This window comes from Stenella coeruleoalba, assembly GCF_951394435.1.
Source record: "Stenella coeruleoalba genome assembly, chromosome: 13".
Taxonomy (NCBI): Eukaryota; Metazoa; Chordata; class Mammalia; order Artiodactyla; family Delphinidae; genus Stenella; species Stenella coeruleoalba.
The window spans coordinates 79497941-79511115 of NC_137159.1; positions in this window are offsets into that span (position 1 = coordinate 79497941).

A 13175-nucleotide genomic window follows, 5' to 3' on the forward strand; every position below is an offset into this window, starting at 1 on the left:
CTCCTTATTTCCAGTACAAGCAAGGATTTTTTTCCAGTTTAATTTACACTGGATGTCACTCATTGTTTCATTTATTTAGTCATTCATTCTGCAAGTTTAGACGTTAAAAAACATCAGAACTTATTTATTTAAGTAGAGAAAAACACAACCCCATTGTTACCACCCAGATTAAGAAATAGAATGTCACCAGCACCTCAGAGGTCCTCCTCATGCCCCTGCCATTCTACTCCCACACAAAGGTAACCACTGTCCTTATATGTAACACTATAGATTAGTTTTGCCTGTTTTTTAACTTCCTCTTTTGGTCAACATTAAATTAGTGAGATTTATCCATATTATTGCATGTAAATGTAATTCATTGATTTTTATTGCTGTAGAATAGGCCATTATTTGGACACAGCACACATTATTAATGCACTCTACTGCTGATAGAGGTTTGAGTTTTTCCCAGCTCTTTGCTATTACTAATAATACTACTATTAATATTCTTGCACACCTCTTTTGTTACACCTATGTATGCATTTCTAGGGTCCTGTGTGGGATTGCTGGGTCATATTGTATGAGTGTTTCTAAATGTAGTAGAAATGGAAATTGTCCAAAGGGCTGGTGTCATCGTAAATGCCCATCAGTAGTGTTGATGACATTTGTTGATAGGGTTCCAGGAGTTTTACATCCCTACCAGCCCTTGGTATTGTCAATTTTTTTCATTTCAGCTTGTGGTTTGTGTATAGTGAAAGCAGAAATAATAAGAACTTCCTTAACTCAGTAAAGAGTTTCTACTAAAAAACCTACATCAAACACTATATTTAATGTTGAAATTTTAGAAGCTCTTGTTTTAATATCAGGAATGATGTGAAAGTTCTTGTTAACATTGTTGGTATTTAATCTTATGCTGGGTGTTCTATTCAGTGCAGTAAAACGAATGCAATGAAATAAAAGAAATAAGCAAGAGTATTGAGGAAACTTCTGAAAAGGAAGTAATGAGAGAGGATCAGTCCCACTGCATATTAAAATCACAATACACAGCTATAATAATTTATATAGCATAGACCTGAAGCATTAAAAGACAGAGTGACCAATGGAAAATAATACAAAAATCAAGAAATAAACCCACATATATATACAAAAAATGTAGCCTATGATATAGAGGGCATTTCAAATCAGTAGGGAAAGATGGATGGGTTTATTCAATGCATCGCCATTATGATAATAAACTTGGATTCATACTTCACACCAGAATAAACTGTGAATAAATAAAATATTTAAATCTAAAAAAATGAAAAAATAAACCTACTGAAAGAAAGTACAAGAGAATTTCTTGAAAAGAAGGACCTTTCTAAGTAAGTTAAAAAATACAAGATCGATACATTCGATTCCACAATAGTATGGCAAACTCATCACAGTGCCAAAGGTGTAATTAGTCCTTTGTTCATAGGCAAAGGATTGATTTTCCTAAGATGTAAAGAGCTGCTATAAATTTCTAGGGGAAAAAATAGACCATCTTATTTTTTAAAAAGTTATTATAGTTGACAAAGTTTAGAAGTAAAAAGAAAGATTTAAGATTGTTGGATATAAGATTGATACATAAAATTAATAGCATTTATTTATCCAAATAGAATTTGTCACCAATTTTATCTTATTTAAAAATTTTAGTGGAGTATAGTTGATTTACAATGTTGTGTTAGTTTCTGCTGTACGGCAAAGTGAATCAGTTATACATATACCCACTCTTTTTTAGATTCTTTTCGCATATAGATCATTACAGAGTATTGAGAAGAGTTCCCTGTGCTATACAGTAGGTCCTCATTAGTTATCTATTTTATATATAGTAGTGTGTATGTGTCAATCCCAATCTCCTAGTTTATCCCTCCCCCCCAACCCTGCTTTCCCCCCTGGTAACCATAAGTTTGTTTTCTACATCTGTGTCACCAATTTTAAATAGGTACATTCACATTATATATAGCAAACTAAAAGATCTATGACTCAAACTAGCAAAGAAACCCACAAGATTTTCAGAGACAAAAATCTAAAATTCTATTAAAAATGTAAATATATCATTAATATTTATAATATATAAATCATTGACAAAAAACTAGGATCCAATTAGACAAATGGACAAAGATATAGATATGCAAATCAGACTAGAGAAACACAAATAACTAACAAGCATACGAAGAGATTCTCAAACTCACTGATGTTTAGGGAAATGCAAATGAAACCTTGAGCTATCACTTTGCCACTGTGAGAGTGGGATAATCAGAAAGTTGGATAATGCCAAGTGTTGGTGGAAACTGTGGAGACAGGAACTTGCGTGCTCTGCTGTGCAGGGTACAGATTGGAGCAATCACTCTGGAAAACAATCAGGTAGTACTTAGTCCAATTTGATTTATGTCTGCCCTGGGACCCAGCATTCTCTCTCCAGGTATACATCTTACCCAGATCCGTGGAGGGCATGAACAAGGAAGTTTCTCCCCAGCACTGTTGTTGTAATAACAGAAGTAGAGGCAAGCTAGGGGAGTCCACTGGTCAGAGAATAGAACAGTATAGCAGGATGGACGCACAGGACAGAATATCTGGCAGCGCTCAGAAGTCATGGGCTAGACCTACATAGAACAACATGGATAAATCTTAAAAACAGTGTTGGATGAAAAAAGTTAGTAATAATATGAGGCCCATAACACAGGATTATTTGTGTGTGTTTAACATGTGCACACAAAATAAAAATGCATGCTTACATGACCACATACAAGTAAAGGAATATATTCATCAAGCATATGAGACTGCTCTCCTATGGTAAGCAGAGAGGTAAAGGGAATGATTACTAGAAATAAAAGGAAATCAATCAATCAATCAATAAAGTTTTCACAGATCAATGATGATGGTGTGCCGTGAGCATAGACGTATGACAAACCCACCCCCCACAGCTGAGCATCCTTATTTATTAGCTCGTTTCATGAACTTGTGTGTGTGTGTATATCCTGAAATCTTTCATATCCATTTACCCAGTAGCTCCATATCCAGAAATATATTTTAAGGAAAGAACTCAAAATATAGGAAAAATAAGTCTACTCAAAGATACTGCAGCATGGTTTTCAATACTAAACAGTATAAACAATGCAAAACTTAAAGATAATGATTAAATAAACTATGACATATCCACTTAATATAATAATTTGCAACCATTAAACTGATGTTTACATGGAGTTTGTATTGATACTGGTGATGCTTATAGCATATTAACAAGTAAAATATATAATATACAAATGTATTTCTATGAATACAGCTAAAATGGAGATGTTATTAAATAGCATCTAAATATTATTAGAGGAAAATACATACAGGTGGATAGTGATTTTATATGGGTGGTAGGACTATGGACAATTTTTCTCTTTCTTCCTGCATTTTTCAAATATAATTTAATGAATAATTATTACCTTCAAAAATGTAAGACAAATTATACCAAGAAAAGCAAGCATTGCTCCCAGTTTAAATGCAAATTTCCTAAGAAATATGACCAATTATGAGCTGTCAGTACTTTCCCTGAGCACAAGGAGACAGAACAAATTATGAGCCCCCAGGGCTAGGGGGAAGCCAGTGGATGCTGGTTTCTTTCAAGTGAATAACAGAGGGTAAAACTGGATGCTTTGATGAAGCCGCTGAGATAGAAAAGAAATGGAACACTATAGTGAAAACTAGAAAAACACTACTGTAGTTGGCAGAGAACTGGTTTACAACTCTTAAACTCACACTGAGGATATTCAAAGGGAGAGGATGTTTTAGGGGCTGCACCAGCAAGTCATAAGTCGTTCCTCCCACCCTGCCCCCAAAAGGAAGTGGGATGGAGCAATCCTGCCTGACCTCAAGGGTAAAGAAGTTAACTGCAAGCATGGTGCCCATTAGCAGCAGGGAACACAGATAAGAGTGAACTGGTTCTCTATGAAGGATGGGAAACCAATTCCTGGAAAGTTCTCTGACCACAGAAACACACCCACAGGTGGTCCTTATAGGGTTCCATGCAGCTTAGACATAATCACTGAATAAAAAATTGGGTGGAGGTATTTGTCCTTCCTTTAATAGGAATAGTTACTATTTCTATTTAAAAAACATCCCCATTCATCTTCCTCAGAGTACTTCTATTTGGATGAATTTCAGTAGCCCTCTGATTTTTATCAAAAAGGTTTTGAACATCTACTACATACTTGAAATTATGCTAAGGGGGATAAAAAAGAAGTAAGACAAGATCCATTCTCTCCAAAGATTTACTATCTACGTGGAAACAAGGCAAACCTATTCAGGAGTTAGAAAACCTGTAATCTCAGTGGTTAAAAAAAAAAAAATTCAGTTGATATCTTAACTGAGATTCACCAGATTCAACTGATTGCTTTTTATATGCAAAACACTGTGGGTGGACAGTTTTACACCCATTTTAAAATTTAACTTCATCCTAACCCTGTGATTTAGAGCTCATGATGTCCTTTTCAAAGGCGAAGGAACAGGAGCCCAGGGCAGTGAGTTGTCCGAGACCACACAGCCAGAAAGCAAGGAGTCAGATTTATAGCCACGTGGTTTTCAAAATCTAGCGTTCTTTGCATTATGCCATCCTTCTGCTAGATGGTTTACTTACTGAATTGTATCTGTTCTGGTCTCTTTCGATCTCTAGTGAGTTCATGGTTCATGAGGAATAACTAATCCTATTCAGAAATGGAAATGCCATGGGTTGAATCATAAGATATTCTTTCATGAGACTGGCCATATGGATAACCATCGATTCACCGCGGTGTCTCATGGTAACGCTCTCCTAGCTAAGTTAAACAGGCCTCTTTACATGTATAAATATGTCCTTCAGCCAGATCTCTGCAGGTCCTGACTCATGCCTTACACTGCTGCTAGGGCCAGCCAGCCACTAAACAGCATTAATTTGTGTATTACAGGCTATTGACAGAAAGATTTCATTACAATCATGCAAACATTTTTTTAAATCCAGAATTTTAGACTTAGAAGGAATTAGAAACATGGCATGTATCGATTTGTTAGTGGTGGCGTTCTACCTATTTTTGAGAGATATTTCCCCCAAACATTATAAGCAGCATCGTATTTATTGAACAGTCCTCTGAGGACTGCCTTGGACCCTGGTGATAGATACAGACTCCCTGAATATCGTCCAGTGGGTGCATCTCTTTTTCTCAAGTTCAGGATGAAAAACAAAAGAATCACAATATTGAAGCTTGATTCCATTTTGGCTTTTGGACATGCATTTGAGATTCCATTCCAGGAGACAGAATATCAAGTCTAGGTGGTTAGTGTACGTGTTATACAGCTGGTCCAGGGTTTGAATAGGTTTGTATTTTTGAATACCCTAATACGTACTTCTCTTAGATAGGTTACTTTGAAAAATGAAGAGTTCATCTTTTAAAATTTTTTTTGTTGAAGTATAGTTGATTTACAATGTTGTGTTAGTTTCTGGTGTACAGCAAAGTGATTCAGTTATATACATAGACGTAGTTTTTCATATTCTTTTCCATTATGGTTTATTACAAGATACTGAATATAGTTCTCTGTGCTACCCAGTAGGACCTTGTTATCTAAGAGTTCATCTTTGTTCGTCAACTGCCACCAGAGGTTTAGTCTAAACACTCCCATATGTTAGCTGGAAATATTGTGTGTTTTCCCTATGAGAACGTAGTGGAAGGAGACATTTGATTATTCCAGGAAGATCTTGTGAGATACAAAAATGTAGTGGCTTTGGATCAGAACACCTAAAGTAAAGCACTGGTTCTACTAAATACAAGATGTGTAACGTTGAGTTGGGTGTTTGCTCCCACCAAGCCTCAGCGCCCCTGTTTGTACACAGGGGATAGTAAAACCTGACTGACACAGGTTGGTTGTGAGGATGACAATGGACTATGTAATCTACACTTCTCTGAGCAAACGTCAATAGTTATTCTTCTGATGATGTCAACTTATTTGCCTCCTTAGATTCGTTATTATAGACAAATCGAGTATTTAGGACCCTATTGTAGGTAAAGAAAGAGTTTGCAAAAGAAACAAAATCACCCTGGCTTTAAAAGGTTGAAGACTTAAGATATTATGTTAGTATTTGTTACTTAAAATGACTCTGATGGAAGGATTCTTGCTCTAAGTATCCCATATTGAATTCCAAATGTAGCCCTATTGGAAGAATAGAACTATAACATTAGCAATACTCCTTGAGGGGTCTTGTCAAATTGACAGATTTGACAGGCAGACAAAAATTTAATTTATTAAAATATTCCATATGGCATTTTTAAAAGACAAGGGGTTTTTATACTGTAAATGGACTGTTTTCACAGCCTTATTAAAATAAATGCGTAAAGTCAGCTGTTTTTCTTTGGAATTCATTAGCATGAGATTCGACACTTAAAGAATTGCAATCCAGTCACTGGTACTTGTATACTTGGACATTTTGGCTATTTCTCAATCTTTGTTTATAATCTAGGATGTCTCCCTTTAAAGCAAATGGGAATTGCACATAAGAAGGAACATTTTGCCTGTATTATGTGTTCAATTTCACAGAGATATTTACTGAAATTATTAGAAGCATTTAGAAAGCGGTTGCTTTTCACCAAAGGCCATTGGAAACACCTGAGTAAATGTAGGGTTTCTTTAGACAAGAGGCTTAAGTTTGTTTTTCTTCAAAGAAATTCTATTATTTGTATTGAAGGAGTATTGTCAAAGTTAATAGATTTCCTGGTTTTTTTCCAAAGGTCATTTTAAAATTAAACACAATATGTTATAAATTGAAATATTTATACAGATGGTGAGCCAGCATCGTTTCTTAGAGTTGTCAGTTTCCTCTTAGCAATAGTTTCATCTCAACTATTAATTCTATCTTGGCAAAATGGCCTTCATCTTGACACATTTTTGCACACTGCATCTGACCAGTGTCCTCATGGCTTCTGACATTTGGGCTGTTTTTTCTCTGTAGCCCACCTTGTCGCTCAGGACTGACCAGTGGCCCTGTCCTCCTGGCTGTGGCCTTGGCCTTTCTCCTCGAGTGAGAGCTCCGTCTCTCAGGAGGCCTAAGATCATCGCTGCTTTGGGCCCAGCCTCACTCCAAGAAGCCCCTCATTTGCACAGCTTCTCATTAGAGAATTTGTCCTAACCCTGTGAACTAAATCTCAGGCAACCAGTCCATCAGTCAATCAAAGATCTTGCCTACCGAGATGTGCTGGGAGGTGAATTAACTGGTAAATTAAATGCTAATAACCTGTCAGTCTCAGTAGTTCCACAGCAAAAGGGCGTTGCTTCAATATATTTAAATCTCAATTCTGTAGAATTTGTAGGACCAGACACTCTAAAAATAGCATTTTACATAAAAATGACAAAAGATAGTCTATTACATTTACATAACATGAAAAATTGGTCTATTTTCTCAACTATTAATAAAGACTAAACAAAATTGTGTAATTATCTTAAAAACATCATTCGGATCTTCTATTCCAGTCAATGACTTTCATTTCCTGAAGTTGATGTCTACTTCCAAATGCTTCTTCCTTTGACCTTCTACGGTATTTTTTTAAAAATTATATCTTTGCAGTGACCTATATTCCAGGTTGTAGTGGATTATGGCTAGTAGTGTGCCTGTCTCCTTTACCGGATTGAGTTCTTGAAGTCTAGACCATGCTTTGTATCTACATGACCTAAAACAAGGGTTGCCTTTAATAGGGACCCAAAAAATGTTTAGGGAGTTGATCTCCCATTAGAACATTAATTTAAAAATAGCACTTACTGTTCTTGTAGAAGAACAGTTGCCTTTGAATTAAGTTAACTGAATTCGATTAAGTCAGCATTGGTTGAGCATCTAATATGACCAAGATATTAGCTACTAAGGAACCAAAGATCAAAATATCAAGATCCTTGACTCAAGATAAAAAACTATTTCAGAAGGTAATCTGGTTCCCATTAACTTAAATAAATTGTATTTGACATAGGTTAGGGGCTGAAAATCAGAATATGAAATGGGTGGAATGAATGTTAAAATGATGGGTGAAGAGCCCCAGGAGCTCAGTGAGAAAGGAATAATTTGGCCCGCTGTTGTCAAAGTAGTGGGTGTTTCAGGAGAAGGAGAGTCTTCATAGAACAGCTGATATGTGAACTGCGTCCTAAAGGGTGAGGAGAATTTTTATATAAGGTCAAGGAGGGGAGAAGGATGTTCCACACAAATGAAACAGCATGAACAAAGGCATGCAGTGACATGGCTTTTGGAGAGAGGTAAGTGGTTTAGCACAGATAGTGAGAATGTATGGTAAGGGGTCAGAGGATGAAGCTTCAGAGGCTGGGGTGTAGGTGGCAGAATGGAGGAGAGCTCAAAGGATGCCATGAAGTCTGGATTTTATCTGGTAAGCTATGGAAAGTCCTTGAAGTCTTTAAGGATATAACACAGGCAGAACGTATCTGGGCTGTCAAGCACTTATTTTGTTGGTCTGTAGAGGGTGGAATAACTGCGTCTGCTCCCATTGCCTTGTGTAGACCCTGTGTCATAAAACTATATACAGATAAAACAGGTGCACACGAGGGGCACTGATTTTTTAAATCAGAATGGTGAGGCTGCATAATGAAAAATCTCGTCTGCTCTCTCCTCTGGAAATTGCTCTCTGGGCAAAAGCAATGTTTTACCATAACCCGTATTTACCTGTATTTCTAATCCCAAATTAGTAATCTTTCATTCTCAAGATGTGCTCCATTCTTAAGTTTTAACACTTCTTTTCTCAACAGGATATTATGGTTTAAAATCTCAAACTAGAACGCTTTTCTGAAGTACAGATAACCATAACCATCACCAAAACCATATTAAACTATATTAAATGTCCAGAGGTGCTAAACAGAATAATAATTCCCTGGAAAAGCACGGGATGCTCTTCCTAAGAGTTCCAGGCAAAATATAATATATAAAACCATATATATTTTATAAGACATTAATTGAGTTACATTTTTAGTGCTCAGTTGCATCTCGTATCATTTCAAATTATTCTAGCTGTTCAACCAGCCTGGAGGTCCCAACATCACCTATCAAAGGGGGCTGGTTTTCCTCTGCTCCCTCTGCTGGAATATTAGGCAAGGGGATCCTTTTCTTCCTTCCACACATGCTATAGGCACATTTGCTTAGTCTAAGATTGGGAGAGATTTTACTTCCCAAAAGGGAACAGGACTGGGGTTTTCAGTAGATATTTTCTGTACTGACTTAACATGGCTTTCGAGGACCCATTTACTGAAGTGGCCCATATGGGAAATGCCTTGTCTCATCTTCACATCTTACAAGTCACTCCTCCGCTGCCTTCTAGATCTGCAACTCTCAAAGCTGTCTCACCTAGGCAGAAATTAAATTACCAAGAGGAAAAAAATCTGTATTTCCATCATAATGAAACTCATGAAGTTCATTCATTAAGAAATGCTTGTACAGGTATAACCAGGGCAGAGAAAACTTTTCAACTACATAAGGCTAATCTTCCATCATTTGTAGGGTAATATAATGCAATGTAGACTCCTCAGAATTCCAGCTAATTTTCTAAATAGAAACGAATTTTCTACTGCATGGTTCTCAGGGCGAAGTACGTATAAGTTAATAGGTCTTTATAGCCCATTCAGAGTGAGCTGGTGGGCCAATGCTCACATACATACGGAGCAGCCAGCTCTTCTCCCTTCCCTACTTCTTCCATGCGTCCAACAGACTCTAACCGAGCGCCTAACACAAGAGCTTGACTTTGCAGCTGCAAGAATAAGTAAGTCCCAGGGCCTTTTCTAACAGAGCTCAGCGCAGGGAGAGACAGGTGTAAACAATATTTATAGTCGAGGCAAGTCTGGGGGAGCTGTAAGCAAATTCAGTGGGAACACACAGAAGGAAATTACTAAAACCATGCTAGGGGTAGTTTAGAGATAGGCCAGGAAGGGTGGTTGAATAAGGGTTTTCCATTCAGGAATCAAGAATGGCCATTAGGTAAAGGGGAACAATGTAGAAAGTCATGAAAGGATGAATGAACACTCTACGTTCTGTAAAACCCTGTGAGTCGAGAGAAATGCAGCTGGGTGTACATAGGGGTCAGACCATGGAGCACCCTGGCTGCTGCCCCCTGGGACCTTGGCCTTTATCTTGTGAGCAATGGGCCTGTATTGAGAAAGAGCGCTATGGCTGCAGGTGTTTGGATAGAGAAGCCAGGGGGAGAGAGACAGGTGAGGAAGCTGTGAAATAGCCAGGTGCGAGGTGAGGACCCAGATTGGGATAAGTAGCAGGTGGGATTAAAAACAGTGGCGTAGGGCTTCCCTGGTGGCACAGTGGTTGGGAGTCTGCCTGCCGATGCAGGGGACACGGGTTCGTGCCCCGGTCCGGGAGGATCCCACATGCCGCGGAGCGGCTGGGCCCGTGGGCCATGGCCGCTGAGCCTGCACATCCGGAGCCTGTGCTCTGCAACGGGAGAGGCCACAGCAGCGAGAGGCCCGCATACCGCAAAAAAACAAAAAAAAAACCAAACAAACAAAAGAAACAGTGGCGTAGAGTATTTTTGGTTGTACGGGCAAGTATTCATCATACCCCCCAAGATAAAGGGTGGCATGTCCTATAAATATAATCCAAAGGGTATAAGAATAGAGACACAGGAAACACTCCCCCATCCCCACCTACACATACGCACAGCCAACTCTCTCAATGACTAGGGAGCCTGTGAACTCTTCTTCTGAGGCTTTTCTTGGACTATATGCTCGTTCCTGGACCTGAATCTGGCCATAAAGACACGTGAGCAATCTGATAAGACTTCCATGATGTGGGTAGGAGATGTGTCCTTTGTTTGTCAGCTCTAAAAATGCAGAGGCCTCTGTCTTCTTAGAGATGGTGAGGCCTTCCCTGAGTAGGGCTGCCAGGTAATATATTGGACAGGAAGTTTTGTTTGAATTTCAGATAAACACATCAGTTTTAGTCTAAGTAAGTCCCAAATAGTACATGGAACATACTTATACTAAAATGATTATTCCCTTTTTATCTGAAATTCAGAAGTAATCGAGTGGCCTGCATTTTTATTTGCAAAATGGGGCAGCCCTATCCTTGACCTTAGTTAGCCTCTCTCTGGCTCAGACCCTGGGCAAACACTTGTGCTGAGAAGCACTATTAGAAGTTGGGAGATGCTTTACAAAATCACTGCCAGATCTGCTCATTCCCCAGGAGAATCTGATACCTGAAAACAATGGGCTTGGCACTGAGCAAAGAGCTGGCGTCTTGTGGGACTGCTGGAGGGAAAAGTGACTGAATTTTAGAATAACTTCTTTGTTAAAGCAAATATCAGTATATTTCTAATAAAGAAGCCCTCAAGTTTACCATTGTGGCCTGAGTAGAACATTAATGTCTATTTCACAGATTGATGGCAAGAATTTCCTTAGGAAGCATACGAGCAGTAAGCTCTTATATGATCTTTCCTATTTTTTGGAACACTGAATGTATTATAGCTGAAGTTAACTTCTGAAGCATTTATTTTATGCTTAAAATTTAAGTCATTGGCTCTATCCACACCTAATATTTTACAAGCCTCTCCCCTTTGAACCAAATTAAGCTCAGAACTCGTTCACATTAAAAAAATAATTGGATTATAAAAGCCAATGGGCATAGCAATTATTTGGAAATGTTAATATATGAGTAATGTTTATTTAGAAAAATTACCCATGACCAAATTCCATCAAATCTAATTTTTCCCAGAGAGTTAAGGTAACAATTTAGTAGGTTCCCCCCTGCACATCTGAAGAAGATTTTTAGCAAGAGCTTCAATAATAAGCTTCCTTCTGAAGGAATGATCTTGTGATTTCATGCGAGAAAAATCTCTCCTTGAGGTACATGAGAGATGAAGTTGTGGAAGTTTTTGTCAGAATTATTATTTCGCTTTCCCCTTTCCAAGCAAATGATAAGAGAACATTTTCGCTTTGGATTCTTTGATAGTCATTTTTTTGTTTTTGTTTTTGTTTTTGTTTTCCCTAGAAGAAAACAGAGCATGCAGAATACCCTTTAACTGAAATCAGCCTTAAGCTTCATAAATTATATTTCTGTGAGCCTTCCGAGGTGGGAAACCCCTCCAATTTCTGTGAAAGAAATTTAAGTTTCCCTTACAGACAAGCCAGGTGGTGGGATTTCTGGTCTTCCTAGTGATCAAGTATCACTGAAAACCAGGTAAAGTAGAGAAATGCCACAGTCTTATATTTATTGAGCAACTGCTATGTGCCAAGCCCACAGTATGGGGAACTGTTCATCTGGGTGCTGCCGATGAATGCAGTAATCACAAAACTCACCTCCAGTAAGGGCAGAGGAGACTATTTTTCCTTTTCCCTAACGTATTCAAATGCTTAAATCTCTTATATTGCAAGTTCAAATGAGGTAAACATACAACCTATGAGTTATGAAATCAGAGATTTTATAAATTATGAAATGGTTGGAAAATAAGATCTTAGCTTTCTGTCTTCAGTTCGAATGGAGAACAGGTATCCCCTGTTGAAAAGCTTATTAGCTTATTTTATCATCTCATAGCCTCTCCACTTCATCTTGTGTCTTCTTTTGCAATTACTTTATAATCTATACAGCTTTCCTTTGAATCTTTTGTCGATTTTAGAGAAACAAGGAACGTAGTCTTCTAAAAGTGAGACTAAAACTAACTGCAACTCCCACATTTTCTTCTTTTTGTTTATGCTTCGTTTTAGGCAGAGCTGCCTTGGTGTCCCAGTTACTCATTAGCTATTTTGCACCCTCGAATGTTTCCTCCTGTTTTTGTAGATCTCAAGTCACTCTCCATTTTATTTTTAAATAGTTTGCCTGTATGTGTGTACATATATCTATATCTCTGAATGAAATCACAATTATTAGCTATAGGTAGAAATGTATTTATATATGTGTGTACACATGCACATCTGCATATATGACCTGTGTAAATTATTATATGTATGTATACATATACATGTATAAGGATTATAAATGTGTGTGTATATAAACACACATACACACACATATATATATTCTGCTAATAGCTAGTAATTGTCAGCAAAAATACCGAGTTGGATCTCAGACAACCATTTTCTAAACACAGTTCTTAATGTTTCCAGAAATCTGGAAGCCTGTGTTTTTCACTTGCAGACCCTTTATGCACGTGGCAAATCATCTCTGAAAGGCCCAC